Below are 15,712 nucleotides of genomic sequence, written 5' to 3' on the forward strand. Positions count from 1 at the left end.
AACTGGTGTAGAAACACACTGCATCAACCAACATCATTTCCTGATTTTTTTATCTCATAAAACAATGAACCTGGGGCCTGTGCTGTGGCATAGAAGCCTAAGCCTCCATCTGCTGTGACAGCATCCCATATGGGCACAGGTTCGAGTCCTGGCTGCTCCATTTCCAATCCAGCTTCCTGCTAATGCACCTGGGAAAACAGAAGAAGATGGTTCAAGGCCTGTTTTAATCATCAAAGGATGACACATATAGATGATGTTAACTCTTCAAATGCATGTTACTATAACATGAACAGAGAGAAAACTTCCCTGAATTCACTAAAAACTATACTTTATTCCTGAAATAAATGATGTTTGTTGCTAAAATTTCACACTAGCTTTCTCAAATACTTCTGGATTTTCTATTTTCTGCCAAATAGGCAATCCCGTTCCCATCAAACTCAAAGCTAAATCAGAATCAGGAATAAAAGGAATTGTAATATAGTAATATGAATCCATTCCCCTTAGGTTGATAGTTTTATGCTTGTTTTGAGTGATCAGTACTCATTTTGTAAAATTCTATTGTTTCATTGTTGTTGAATGTATATCCTGAATTATTATAGTATACAACTTGATTTCTAAGTAAGAAACTTATGATCTGAAATGATGGTTATGGGCTAATGGTCACAGCACTAACTATTCCCATAAGTACTTAACATCATATATATAAAGTTGTGGAATCTTCAGCTATGATGATGGTTGGAAAACATCTTGCAATTTTGGGGTACTGGACTACATAATGAAGAATATGATGTTGTGTGATGCCATCTATACATTCTATTGTCTGATTACAAGAAGCTGAATGAGGGACCAGTGCTGTGGCTCAATTGGGTAATCCTCCGCCTGCAGCACCAGCATTCCATATGGGTGCTGGGTTCGAGTCCCGATTGCTCCTCTTCCAGTCCAGCTCTGTGCTGTGGCCCGGGAAGTCAGTGGAGGTTGGCCCAACTGCTTAGGCTCCTGCACCCGCATGGGAGACCAGGAGGAAGCACCTGGCTCCTGGCTTCAGAATGGCGCAGCGCCGGCCATAGTGGCATTTGGGGAATGAACCAATGGAAGTAAGACCTTTCTCTCTGTCTCTCTCTCACTGTCTACAACTCTACCTGTCAAATAAAAAAAAAAAAAGAAGCTGAATGAAAGGTGAAAATTAGAATAGTAATTCCAAATAAAAGTATAACATTTAGTTTATCTTATTAAAACAGAAAATTTTGAGAATCAAAAGGAGAAGATAATTGGACCAAATTTAGGAAAATTTTCAAAATTGAATGTATTGACTGACAAGCCATTTATACATGTAGTCTTTGAAAAGGGGGTTGATATAACATTGTATAGAGAAATTAAACAGAAATCAGTTTTCAAAATATCTAGGATTTACAAAATAAATAAATCACTCTAAACTATGCTGTTCACAAACTAGTTCAAATTATTTTAACATCACATTATTCAAACATGAGTGTTCCAAGACACAGTGGTAGTAGCGTTTTCTAAACTCTCATAATCCTAAAATAAGACCCTTGAAATTATTAGTTCTTTAGATAATATGGTAAATCCCATCATCCTGCTCTTCTAGGGCTGTGCTTATATATTTCTGCCCTAAAATCATCTTATAATAGCTCCCCAAATATTCTAAGCACCCTTCCTTGACTTTTATCTTTTGATTCATCATTGTAGTTCAGTTAAGGACATGCTGATCTCTTGTACAAATTTCAGTAAACCCAGCTTAACAAACAGGAATTCATAAGTCTCTGTGGTTAACACCCCTATGGTAGACATTCCTATGATGTGTAGAAAGTGTTGGAATGGAGTAAGGGTTCGTGTCATTTGCCATTAATTATGACAGAAGCTGCACATACTGGTGTAGCAACACTCGAAATGACTAGTTCCCAAGAAAGGCTGCAGATTTTTCTTTCCACCAAATTGCTGAAATCTTAAACGTTATATCTCCTTTAGATTACAATTCTTTTTCTTTACCACATTCTTTGTCTCGTGCTCACAAATAATGAGGAACGTGGTCAAGAAACAGCATGTAAAGCAGAAGTAGTTTGTTGAGTAGTAGGATCCCTAAAGTAGGAAACTGTTGAGAGCTGATGGTCTAGGGGCTATTACAGGCTGTAAAAGAGGACATTCTCACGACTGATCAGAGGCTATGCAAAGAAACATTCAAAATAAGCCAATAAACCAATCAGGGAATTTGCAGAGGCTGATTGGTTTGGGAAAGATGCAAATAAGGCGTTGAGAAGTCTCCAATTGTGAAGCCAGTTGTTTCTCTTGAGTCTGTTTGAGATGCACATCCAGATGGTGGGGACGAACTACCTGATTCCTTTCTCTCTAATGGGAGCCTATCAATCCCCACCACCCACCACACACCCCCAGAAGAGGTAACCCTAATTGACATTAGAGAGGAAAGACAATGACTTCTCTGGCTACTTTGAGCTGGAAAGGACCGAAATTGAATGTATAAGTCAGGGTTCTTCCCCTAGAGGTCTATCTGGGTATCCCCAGTAGAAAGCATGCATTTGTGGTTCAATCTATAGGACCATTTAGAGTTTGATAGCCTCTAGACAAGAGACAAGTTGTATAAAATTGACTATACAGAGCCCAAACATTAGCAGTATCATAAAAATTAAAGAGGGGCTGTAAGAGAACAGATTCATGTCCATGTTAGAGAGTTCTAATTGGAGAAGAGGGACTGTAGCCAGTTATGATCTGAGCCTCCCTGTTCTCTTAGGTTATCTTTGAGCCTTATGAGTTCTTTCCGAACCTGTAGAATTTCGTCCACGTGGGAGGAGGAATTAATCCAAAAGCAACATGTTTCATTTAACAATGTGCATGTGCCAGTTTGTTGGGCCATGAGAATTTCTAATGCCCAACAATTTTGCAAGACCATATAACCCAAAGACTTAATAGCAGTTTACTGAGATTTGATGGCTCTTATCATGCCCAACCCCCATCCCTCTTGAACCATAAGAGTAACATTTAACGTGAATCTCTCCAAGGAGGGGATATCAACAAATCAACAGATACTTCTGTTTTCAGAGTAACCATCTCTGGGTCTTTCTAAAGGGGGATGTCAAGAGCATGCTTCCATAAATAAAGGGGTTGTTTGTAAGCCTTCACTGTGTTCAAATAGTCAAAAAGACTAAAGCCATGGAACCATGGCTTAGCGGAGGTACATAGGTAAACAATTAGGTGAAAAGATCTAGCTCTCTGAGTAATAAGACAATTCCCCCAAAACTGCAATTTGATGATGGGATTGAGAGATGAAAGTTGAGAAGGAGTATGGATAACAAACTTACTTACCTTTTTTTTAAAAAGGAGTGTAAGTACTTCAATCATGTGGCAGGCTTATTTACCTTCCTTGGGGGTACCGATGCCATTGTTCACGATTGAATCTGAAGTTCGTTCAGAAATCCTTGTTTTCACCTGGGAATGAGTGGATCTTGGAGACCAATATTGTCATTTTCAATGCAGTGAGAATAGAAAGCATTACAAAATAGGGTCCTTCTCTACCCTCATCTACAAAGTGATAGTGAGTTGGAAGGGCCTTGAATAACACTGAGTCTCCTGGCAAATCTTAAAAGCATCCCAATTGTCTGGGTTTTGTCTCCAGATTTAAAATGGCCTATTAGAATTTGGCAAGCGCTGTGATGCATCCGATCCTGTATGACATGTCATGATCCATTAGGAGATCATTAGTAAAGAAAGGATGACCCGTACAGCATCTCAAAGAGTCTAAACCAAGCTTTTATGCACTTTTTAAATATGCACTAAGCCTATGGGAAGGAGAGAAATCCAGGGAATGTGAGATTCCTGAAAGAGCATCCTGGGGTGTCTCTTGAAGAAGTCATTAGTGTTTTCTTCCTTCCCTGATGATTGGGATCTCCAGCCACAAGGGAGGATATATGGTATAACTAGTGCCTTAGGGACTCCCTAAGTGATGTTCACCTTGAAAGAGGGCAATTGTCATTTTGTAGGCCCTTAGAAAGTCCAAACTGAGTAACGATTTCAGAGATCAACACCTTTGCTTCTTCAGTTGCCCTCTTAGTTACAGAGGGGAAGGCCTCCATCCCATCAGTGAGGTATGTACTCATACTGAGTGGTAGTGAATATTTCTTACTTGAGGCATGTGAATAAAATCTAGTTGTCAGTCATCCCCTGGATAGCTTCCTTGTACTTGTACTCTGGATAGAGAAAGCCTTTGATTTAAAGAGTCGCACCTAAGACAAAACTCACAGGCCTCCACAACCTATTTTATATTCACAAGGAAGTGTGTTCTCATAAATAGCCTCTGGTCCAGTTGAAAAATCTATTCCTCTGCAGCAAAAAAAGCTTGATGGATACTTTTTTGCACATTTCACTGGAAGGAGGGCGCAGGATGGTTACTTCCCTTGGACTTAAGCCATCCACTGGACTGGAGACTACGACTTCTAGAAAGTGTCCAGTGGGATTCTTCAAAAGAGCATTGTGTCCTGATCACCTGTATGTGGTTTTCCCAAATCAAAAGGCCTCTAAAATCTCAGAGTCTCCTTGGCTGCTAGATCTGTCAATCAGTTTACATCGGCTATTTCATTGGTCCTCTTTTGATGTACATTATAACTGCTACTTCCTGGGTGAGGAATACTGAGCATAACAGTCTGTCTCCTGAGGGCATTTGATAGGAGATCCATTTGTGATGCCTTTCTTTCCAAATAGCCACACAAGCATGGAGAACTAGGTAGGTATCTTTACTTAGCTTTTGGGCTCTTATCAGGACTTCCAGCTCTGACAGCTGATTGATCATCTGGGGAAGAAGATGAAAGTTCTCTGTGATCTCATTTAAGGTGACTATAGCATCACCAAACAGGCAGGCTCCTTGATAAATAAAGAACTCTGGGTTTGCCAGTAGGTCCTTTCTAGATGCATAGGTGTGTAGAACTACTGCATAGCTAGTGTAGTTCTCTATTCTTGGATCCCTATCTCCTTTAGGAGAAAAACAGCAGTTTTTAAAAGACTTATGTATTTATTTGAAAGTCAGAATTAGAGAGAGAGAGAGAGGGAGAGACACAGAGCGATATCGTCTGGTTCACTCACCAAATGACCACAATGGCCAGGATTGGGATGGGCTGGGCTGGGCAGAGCCAAGGCCAGAGCCAGGAGATTCATCCAAGTCTCTCATGTGGGTACAGGGCTCCAAGTACTTGAATCATTTTCTGCTGTTTTCCCAGGCACATTAGTAAGGAATTGGGTTGAAAGTGGAACAGCTGAGGTTTGAACTGGCCCCCATTTGGGACGCCAGCATCAGAAGCAGCAACTTAACCCACTGTGCCACAACTCTAGCCCTAACTAGCAGGTTTAAGAGAGGAGAAATCTTCAGCTGGATTGCAGGGCCCTCCAACAGTGGTGCGAGGCATTTAAAAAGCTAATTGTGTTAACCAGAGGCTTTCTTTTTAGGTTGGCAACCTTGTCACCTTATGAGGGCTCTACAGGGATTAGGATATGATAGTTGCTAAAACTTGGAAGCAGGTTGACCACAAACTTGGCCATCAAGTCAAGTTTTTTATTAATATACTGTATAGGCTGCTGAGCTGGTCCCTTAAGCTGAGTCAGTACCCCTAAAATAATCCCTTTTCTCTCTGTTCATACAGATTGCAGAATTTTCTCATTTGGAAGCTTTAAGCTGGGGCCTTGAATTAGGCCTGTTTAAGTTGGATAATGGTGAGTCCTTGCTGTCTTGGTGTCTTTTATTATTCAGTCCAAAGAATAGGCTATTTACCCATATAGGTGGATCCAGAATTAACAGAATTCTGTGATTCCCAGGACTGGAGTGTTACTGCATGGTTTTAAAAGTCTCCATGACTGTATGTTGTCTGTTATGGCTTTTAAACTTTGTTGGGCCTCTGGCTTTAGGTAACATTGTTTTTGATGGTGCAAGGAGGGATTCTTAAGATGCATCCATATGGTTGGGCAGTCTTTCCCTGGGTTGACAAACCTCTGGATTAATTTTTCTCGATTAGGTAAAGGCATAAGAATTGCACTGTAGCCATGAGAATGGTAGTTTCCATATGGGCTGAGAGATCTCTCACTAAGAGGAGTGTTGGGCTCTCTGATATTATCAGGAATGCATATGTAAAACCCAAGTTATTGGGGACAGGGTTGTGGCATAGCAAGTTAAGCCACAGCTTACAGTGCCCACATACCATATGGGTGTTTGTTTGAGTTCCAGCTGCTCCACTTCCAATCCCGCTCCCAACTAATGTTCCTGGGAAAGCATCAGAGGATGACCCAAGTCCTTGAGCCCCTGCACCCACGTAGGAAACCTAAAAGAAATCCTTGGCTTCAGCCTGGCCCAGCCCCAGCCATTGTGGCCATTTGGGAAGTGAACCAACAGATACAGAATTTCTCTCTCTCTTTCTCTCTCTCTCAAAAAAAAAAAGTTTATTGTGTACAGTTACACATTGAGGGGCTGGGTGAAATATCTAAGTAAAGACTCCTGAGATGCCTCTCATGGTTATACTAGGGGGAGAGGGGAGACTTGGATTTGAGAGAAGGGCAGAAAAAGCAGATCCATTAGCTGGGAGGAAGTCAACTTCTACCCTTTGATGCTTGGGACCACCTGGGGTTTCTGAGTGTTGACTGGGTGGTATGAGCCTGTAAAAGAAGCCCTGGGCACCTTCAGTCCTGTTGAGTTATCTGAGGAAGAGACACTGACCTTAGAGGTCTTGGTGTGTGGGGGCAGGCAGCCCTCCAAAGATTCCTGTTACAAATAGGACGGGTCCTTGCTGATAGGAATGTGGACAGTCCTTCTTGCGTTGTCTAAGCTGATCATAATCACAGCATTTTTCAGACCTTTTGGGATCATCAGGTTGGTGTGGCCATAAGAATGTGAGTAGACTTGTGACCTTGTTTTGTTGTCCAGTTGCGTTTTCTCCTGGTCCTAATTTTAAAAATCCAACCTTCAGGAGGTTTTCCAATGCACTCTTAGGTCCAATATTTTGGAAGCTATCTGGGTATGATTGAATATGGATCTTATCATTTATATTGGGAATACTTTTGAGTTACAGAGAGAAAAGGAGAGAAAGAGAGAGAGAGATCTTCCATCTGTTGGCTCACTCCCCAAGTGGCCACAATGGCCAGAGCTGAGCCAGGAAGAATTCAGGAGCCAGGAGCTTCATCTGTGTCTCTTCCACATGGATGGCATGGTCCCAAGCACTTGGGCCATCTTTGCTGCTTTCCTAGGTACATTAGCAGGGAGCTGAATCAGAAATGGAGCAGTCAGGATGTAAAGTGGCACCCAATGAGATGCTGGCATTACAGATTGTGGCTTTACCTATTGTATCCTGATGCCTGCTCCAAGATTGTCTCTCCTTCTATCACAGTGAGAGATATGGCAGTATGATTGACCAATGCTTCCTTCAGTGCTGTAGAACATGGGTTCCTTTGTGACTTTGCATTCACAATTGAGGAGAAAAAAGCTGGCAGCTGTAGTCAGCTTTATCCTTACTTGACTTTTACCCTCCCTTCCGTCTTGGCATTCCTTTTTTATTTACCTGGCAATGCCTGACTATTTACTGTGCTTTTGTCCTTTAAATCCATCCGGCTCATTGAGCTTGCCAGCTTGGGCAGGACAAAAGCACCATTTGTGCATTTGGTTCTCTCCAGCCACATAGCCAAATGATATATGTGGACCTATCTTATATCTACTGGGTGATTGGTTCCATGTCCTTGATGTGGGCATACACTCACAGGACAGACTCCCAATGTGTCCCACCCTGACTCCTACACAGATGGGTGATTCTGCCCAGCAGTTTTAGTGCTGGGATGTGCAAGGCAGGGGAGGGTTGTGAGCAAGGATGGGAGTGCAAAAAGGAAGGGTAGCTTACTCTGTTTTAGCACTAATTGGGTCCTCATTGAATGCTAACGCAGGGGAGGTAGAAAGAAAATTCATTAACCCTTAATTCAAGCAACCAACATAACATGCAGGAAAGACTATGTCTGGCATAAAGCCATGGTGGATGGAACTGCTCTGGAATCAAGCCCCATGAACAGCAAAATAGTCAGATATTTATATAAGCATGACATAGGTTTGGCATCATTTTATAGTTCAGTAGTATGTTTATAATCCATTTGACCTGAGCATGTGAACCAATGCTGAGGGCCAGATCTAATCAGAGATAGAGTAATCACTGACTTAAAATAGGCAGATAATATTAACTCCTTGAAGATCCAGTTCCCTCAAGCCATCAAGACTCAACAGACAACCTAAAACTCTAAACTTTCCACCACTACGGGTAAAATTCTAGTTACCTAGCTCAGTTATAACAGTACAGAAAAACCTTGATTAAAAGGACTAGCTGATGACATCAAGATATGATTCCATTATTTAGGGCAGTCAAATACATTGCTATATTATGGAACAAAGTGGTAGAGAATCAGGTCATTCTGTTGTCATAGACTGAAGAAAAAAGCCATCAATAAAATTTGAACTGCAAAGAAGGGAGAAAAAAAATCAGTCAGTGTGATCATGGTTAATGGGTTAAGTCCTATATCCTACTAGAGAATCTGTAGCCTGAGGCATTCTCCCCTGCCTTCTTGAGAGTTGAGACTGAGTGAGGAGGGATAGCAAACAGAAAGGAGAGGGAGCGGAGTGCAGAATTTAGTCCAGTACTCAGAGTTCCTTGTCTTGCATCTGTGAGGAAAGCAAAAGCAATTTATTGAAAGAAGCAGAAAGCTTACAGCAGCTAGGAGTGGTCCCTGAAGGACAGAACTGTTGAGAGCTGATTGTCTAGAGGTTTTTATAGGCTTGATAACGGATATTCTTTTGTTTTGTCAGTGTAGAGGCATATGAAGCTTTCAATATAAGCCAATCAGGGAGTTAGTAAAGCCTGATTGGTTTGGGAGAGATGCGAATGAGGCATTGAGGAGTCTCCAAACATGGAAGACAGTTCTTTGACTTCTTTCAGGTCTTCTGAGACTCAACTCCAGATTTTGGGGAGGAGGGGAGCCTCCAAGATCCTATGTACCTAGTTAGGAATCTCTCAATAGGTGAATGTGCATGCACCAAGTTCATTTATATTTTTGTTGGTGTTATTCTTTAAGATACCTTCTTTTTTTTAACAGGCAGAGTTAGACAGTGAGAGAGAGAGACAGAGAGAAAGGTCTTCCTTCCGTTGGTTCATTCCCCAAATGGTTGCTATGGCTGGTGCGCGGCGCTGATCCGAAGCCAGGAGTCAAGTGCTTCCTGCTGATCTCCCATGGGGTGCAGGGCCCAAGCACTTGGACCATCCTCCACTGCCTTCCCGGGCCACAGCACAGAGCTGGACTGGAAGAGAAGCAACCGGGACAGAATCCAGTGCCCCAACCGGGACTAGAACCCGGGGTGCCGGCGCCGCAGGTGGAGGATTAGCCAAGTAAGCTGTGGTGCCAGCCTTAAGATACCTTCTTAAAAACTGAAAAGCACTGAACAAATGATAAATTTGGTAGACTGCTAGGACAGTGTACTTTAGAGTGGGCATGGACATAGGCAAAATGGATACATGGATTTCCTAAATATTGTATATGTTATTTTTGTTTATTTCGTACTCAGAACAGTGTAGCAAGTTCAAAGTTATTTCTCGGTTCCTGTGGGAGAATTTTTTCTGCCGTAAGACACCGGAGTTTGATTTAGTCATTGAATAGGGGATGAAGACCGATACTGTGATATTTGTGACTCCTTGTAACATCTAGTTAACAGCCGAATAAGGGAATTAGTGACTGGGATATCAATGGTATGTAGAGTTGCTGTTTGGTATTGAAGATTGAGAAGTATATTTATGTGAACAAAGAATACTAGAGCACTCCTGTTTTTGGAATTCAACTTCAGAGTAAATATATTCAATCCATATTTTTTGAATCTGAGGAACTAAACACTGAAAAAAATCACAGAGTGACTGGGGATGGTCGTTCACCCAAATCCAGTTGCTATCTGCTTCACACAAGTCCCCATATGGATGGGATCATATGTGTTTGGACAACAGTGACTATATTTAGCTCAATGTCATTGTTTTCCCTGTATGATGAGTAGTTCTCTTCCTGCAGTGGCATAGTTATTAAACAGTGGCAGACCCGTGGAGGCATGATTATGAGAATAGTCATAATCAAAGCATCCTTTCAAAGATTATTCTCTCACGTTAGCATACTGGTCTTGGAACTCTGTTTCAACTTAGGCATGAAAACTGATTGAGGAAACATAATTTTGATCATATTGATTCAATAGTGGCCTTCTTATAAATAGAATTTGCTTTTCATTACATAAATAGCAGTACCTTAATGTGTTGTCTAATTACTTTGCATAGAGGTGTTTCATCAATTAGTCACATTGGATAATTTCACTGTAAAAATATTCTAATTATTGATATGTACCGGCCTCCTATTAGAAAAACAGTACATTTCATGTCTGGTGAAGTGCAATGTTTTGGTTTAATTTGCTTTGGGATTATATACAGCAATCTTATCTTATACAGCATTTCACTTAAAGAATCTTCAACATACATCTTTGACTATGCACAATGTTCTATAATTTATTCTTTCAATATGGTATTTCTTTCCATATTGGCATATTCCTTTCCTTTCCTTTCCTTTATTTACTTAGTTAATCATAAACTTTGGTCCTCTACTGTTAGCCCATGAAAATACTTCATTTTATATACTTATCTATTATATTTAGTAATAGTATCTGTAAAAATACAAACTTATCATGAAGAACAACAATAGAACGTTGGCAACTTGCATCTACTACTTGTTTATCGAATTCTTGTTCCCCAGCTAACATAACCGCAAGGGTGTGATTCTCAGTGTTGTGAAGGATGTCCCTAAAGGTTCACTCAGATGTCGTGGTTATGTAAGACTTTGAGTTAAGTGTCACCTCACAGGTTTTTACATTCATTCTTCTGATATTACAGATTTTTGATATTGTAACTTCATTTAATATGGATACTTTTAACTTTTTTCTTTTTTATTTTATTTTATTTTTATTTATTTATTTGACAGATAGAGTTAGACAGTGAGAGAGAGACACAGAGAGAGGTCTTCCTTCCGTTGGTTCACTCTGCAAGTGGCTGCTAAGGCCGGCGCTGCGCCGATCCGAAGCCAGGAGCCAGGTGCTTCTTCCTGGTCTCCCATGCGGGTGCAGCAGCCCAAGCATTTGGGCCATCCTCCACTGCCCTCCCGGGCCACAGCAGAGAACTGCACTGGAAGAGGAGCAACCGGGACTAGAACCCGGCGCCCATATGGGATTCCAGAGCTGCAAGCAGAGGATTAGCCAAGTGAGCCATGGCGCCGGCCCCTAACTTTTATTTTAAAAATAGTTATCTTTTGTTTTTATTTGAGAGAGAGATAGGGGGGAGAGAGACAGAGAGAGAGAGAGAGAGAGAGAGAGAGAGAAGGAATCTTCCATCTACTGATAACTCCCCGGAAGTTGGCAACAGCCAGGGATAGGAAGCTAGAAGTCCAGAACTCAACCTGGATCTCCCACGTGAGTGGTGGAAATCTAAGCACTTGAGCCATCACCTACTGTATCTCAGGGTGTACATTAGTAGAATGCTGAAACAAAGCAAAGCTGGGACTCAAATCCAGGCATTTGGACATGAAGTGCTGAGATCTCAAGCAGCATCTTAACAACTGTGCACACCCCACTGTAGATGATTTTTGGTGCAGTTTACTGATCCAATAGAAAAAAAGTAGAGCTACTCTGAGGTGCCCAATTTTGGAATTGAATCCATTATTTCTAGAAAGTTTAATCAAACTGAAAAAAATCAATTCATGTAAAACTACATTCCTCCTTGCTGATATGAATGCTTTCAGAAATATTCTGTACACATGATTCCAACCATGAAGCATTAGCACACTTTAATAATTATTATATATCATTTTCATTATTGTTTGCATAGATGATTTCTGCTTTGCAAATGCCTCATGAAACATATACAGTGTTAATTCTGATTACAGGTCTGGAGGTAATGAAGGTGGTGGACATAGGATTTTTTTAAAGATTTATTTATTATTTGTTTCAAAGAACTACACAGAGAGGTAGAGAGAGAGAGAGGTCCTCCATCCACTGGTTCACTCCCCAGATGCCAGCAATGGCCGGACCTGCGCTGATCTGAAGCCAGGAGCCAGAAGCTTCTTCTGGGTCTCCCACATGGGTGCAGGGGCCCAAGGACTTGGGCCATCTTCCACTGCTTTCCCAGGCCACATCAGAGAGCTGGACTGGAAGAGGAGCAACTGGGACTAGAACCTATATGGGATGCTGGCGTTTCAGGCCAGGGCTTTAACTTGCTGCACCATTGCACCTGCCCTGGCGTAGGATATTAAGAGAGCTGTTGACCCTCTGCAGGGGAGGTATTTCTGACAATATCCTAGGTTATTCAGGCAAAGCAAGAAAAATTTTATCAGAAATTTGGAATATCAAACTATTTCAATGGTCTTGCAGGTTTAATGATTTAATAGATCTAGATATAGACATACCAAAATAATATGTATGATTAATGAACTTGTTCCTTGTTAATAGGAAAAAGCATTTTGTTATTCTTATACCATTTTAAATAATAATACCATAAGTAAACTTTTGATGTGAAATAAATAGCTTAAAATAGTTAATTATATGTGAGACTGTTATGACAAAACTTAAATGCATGTAGAATTTTGATAAATATTTTCAGATTTCCTCCAAAGTAGTTGTACTACTTTGATCCCTGATCAGCAACAGGGGACTGACTGTTTCTAAAAGATCTGATAACAAAATATATTGAGGAAAGCTTTTTTTCCAATGTGTTAAAAAGAGAAATGGAACATTCACTGTAATTTTTTAGTGTCAATTTGTACTTTTCTCTAACTCTAAATAAGATTGAATTAAGAAAAAAATAATCCTCATGACCATTTTTCTTTTTTTTTTGTTTTTTATTCTCGTTTTTAAATCTCAATTCATAATATTTTGTCAGTTTTCTTTATTTTATCCATTTTAATCTAAATATTTAAGAATTCATTAAAATTATGGAATTTACTTTTCTGCTTATGATATGTTAATACATTTTCCTTAAAATTTTTATAAATTGTCTGTTTCTAATCTTTCTTACTATCTGCCACATAAAATGAATAGCTTTTAATGGTATATTTAACATTTCAATTTCCTGTTTAAAAACTATGCATTTACATTTCAAAAAACTGTTAGAATTTCAACATAAAAATTTAGGCTGTTTGGATTTCATGTTATCTCTATTAATACTAATCTATTTTTGAAAGTGTGAATCACTGTTTAAGTGTGAGCAACAAATTCAAATCAGATCCTTTTTTGAATTATGGACATTGACATAGTGGAACAGTTTAATGATATCTTATTTAGAAGTAGATATTTAACTACTTGGCTTCTTAAATTCTGATATATATATATATATATATATATATGACACACACAAAAAATATGATGGAATGTGCCAAAGTTTGCTGAATCACTTTGAGTTACACGGGAAATTTTCACACTCTGATTTAATTTTTCTGTAAGTTCAAAATTATTGAACATAAATGATTTTTAAATCCCTTGAAACTGATGGTTTCATGGTTATCCAAGGTGTAACTGTTTTCCGTTATTGTACCTCAACACATTTTGTTCCTTTATATCTATTTACAAGACTGGATCAAAAAGACAAAACTCACTACCTAGTTTTTATAACTTTTTTTAAAATTACTATGGCTTTTAAGTTCATTTAACCTAAATGCCCATCAATAGTAGAATGGATAAAGAAATTATGGGACATATACTCTATAGAATACTATACAGCACTAAAAAACAATGAAATCTGGTCATTCGAAACAAAATGGAGGAATTTGGAAACCATCATGCTGAGTGAAATAAGCCAGTCCCAAAGGGACAAATATCATATGTTCTCACTGATCAGTGACAATTAACCGAGCACCAAAAAGGAAACCTGTTGAAATGAAAGGGACACTATGAGAAACAGTGACTTGATCTGCCCTTGTCCTGATTGTTGATGTACAACTTAATACTTTATCCCTTTTAATATTGTCTTTTTGTTCTACTTAATACTATTGGTTGAACTCTGTAATTAACACACAATTATTCTTAGGTGTTTAAATTTAACTGAAAAGTGATCTCTGTTAAATGTAAGAGTGGGAATAAGAGAGGGAGGAGATGTACAATTTGGGACATGCTCAATCGGACTTGCCCCAAATGGTGGAGTTAGAATCATGCCAGGGGATTCCAATTCAATCCCATCAAGGTGGCATGTACCAATGCCATCTCCCTAGTTCAAGTGATCAGTTTCAGTTCACAATTGATCATAATGATACGTTTAAGAGTCAAAGGGATCACATAAACAAGACTAGTGTCTGCTAATGCTAATTCATAGAATTAAAAAGGAGAGAATGCTCCAACATGGGAAGCAGGATACACAGCAGACTCAAGAATGGCAAATGTCCTAAACAGCACTCTGGCCTCAGAATCAGCCCTTAAGGCATTTGGATCTGGCTGGAGAGCCCATGAGAGTATTTTAGGCATGGAAAGCCAAGACACTCTGGCAAAAAAAAAAAAAAAAAAAAAAAAAAAAAAAAAAAAAAAAAAACACCTAAATGAAAGATCTCTGTGAGTGAGATCCCAGTAGAAAGAATGGGCCATCAAAGAAGGAGGTACCTTTCTCTGAAGGGAGGAGAGAACTTCCACTTTGACTACGACCTTGTGAACTCAACAGGTTTCCATAGCCTTGGCAACTCATGACAAGAGCCTAGGGTGATTACTGACGCCTAAACAAGAGTGTCAATATGTTAAGTCAACAACAGGAGTCACTGTGCACTTACTCCTCATGTGGGATCTGTCCTTAATGTTTTGTCCAATGTGAAGTAATGCTATAACTAGCACTCAAACAGTACTTTACACTTTGTGTTTCTGTGTGGGTGCAAACTGTTGAAATCTTTACTTAATATATACTAAATCGATCTTCTGTATATAAAGAGAATTGAAAATGAATCTTGATATGAATGGAATGGGAGAGGGAGCAGGAGATGGGAGGGTTTCGGTTGAGAGGGAAGTTATGGGGGGAAAAAGCCATTGTAATCCATAAGCTGTACTTTGGAAATTTATATTTATAAAATAAAAGTTAAAAAAAGTAAATTAGTATGGCTGTGGGTTGAGTTATAGTGTGTAGAAATTGGACTAAGTTACTTGTGCCCAGATAAGATTTCCCCTCCTACACAAGTGTGTGTCACCATCTTCCCCCTATTGAACACTGTTAGGTTTTTGTCCCTATGCCATTCACTGATAGCCTGTCTTCAATCACTGACTTCAAGAGCTCCCAGTACACATTAGTATATCTAACTTGCTGTACCAAATCGAATGAAAAGGAGCCTGAGCAGAAACATTTAAAGATTTAAAAAATAGATTTCAACATGTTATGTAAGAGTTTAGTGTAAATGTGAAATGTTCTGTACATAATCAGACATATAAAGCTTTCCATATTGAATGTGCATCATACAGATTATTCACATATACACATAAACTTTTAAAATGAAGGGAATTGATTGTTAATGAGAAAAAAAGTATTTTCCAAGGAATATTTCTATGAAGTAGGGTAATTGTTTTGACGCCAAAGAATACAAGATGATTTGGAGCTCCTGTCAGCCCAAAGTCAGAGACCAAATGGCAAGACGGGAC

General features: G+C 39.6%; 1 long non-coding RNA gene across 10 annotated transcripts in view; it reads left to right on the forward strand.

The window, feature by feature from the left end:
- The window catches only part of LOC103349096 (uncharacterized), a 372,847-nt gene that overhangs the window by 277,947 nt on the left and 79,188 nt on the right, over nucleotides 1-15,712 (forward strand). For 2 of the 10 annotated variants that reach the window (XR_016212797.1, XR_016212799.1), the window contains exon 4: nucleotides 5,661-5,730. The exons of the other annotated variants lie outside the window; for them this stretch is intronic. This is a non-coding gene — a long non-coding RNA (uncharacterized LOC103349096). The remainder of the gene's footprint in view (nucleotides 1-5,660; nucleotides 5,731-15,712) is intronic. 10 annotated transcript variants of the gene reach the window in all.

The sequence above is a fragment of the Oryctolagus cuniculus genome, chromosome 9 (genome assembly GCF_051225735.1).
Source record: "Oryctolagus cuniculus isolate XC-2025 breed Fujian yellow rabbit chromosome 9, ASM5122573v1, whole genome shotgun sequence".
Taxonomy (NCBI): domain Eukaryota; kingdom Metazoa; phylum Chordata; class Mammalia; order Lagomorpha; family Leporidae; genus Oryctolagus; species Oryctolagus cuniculus.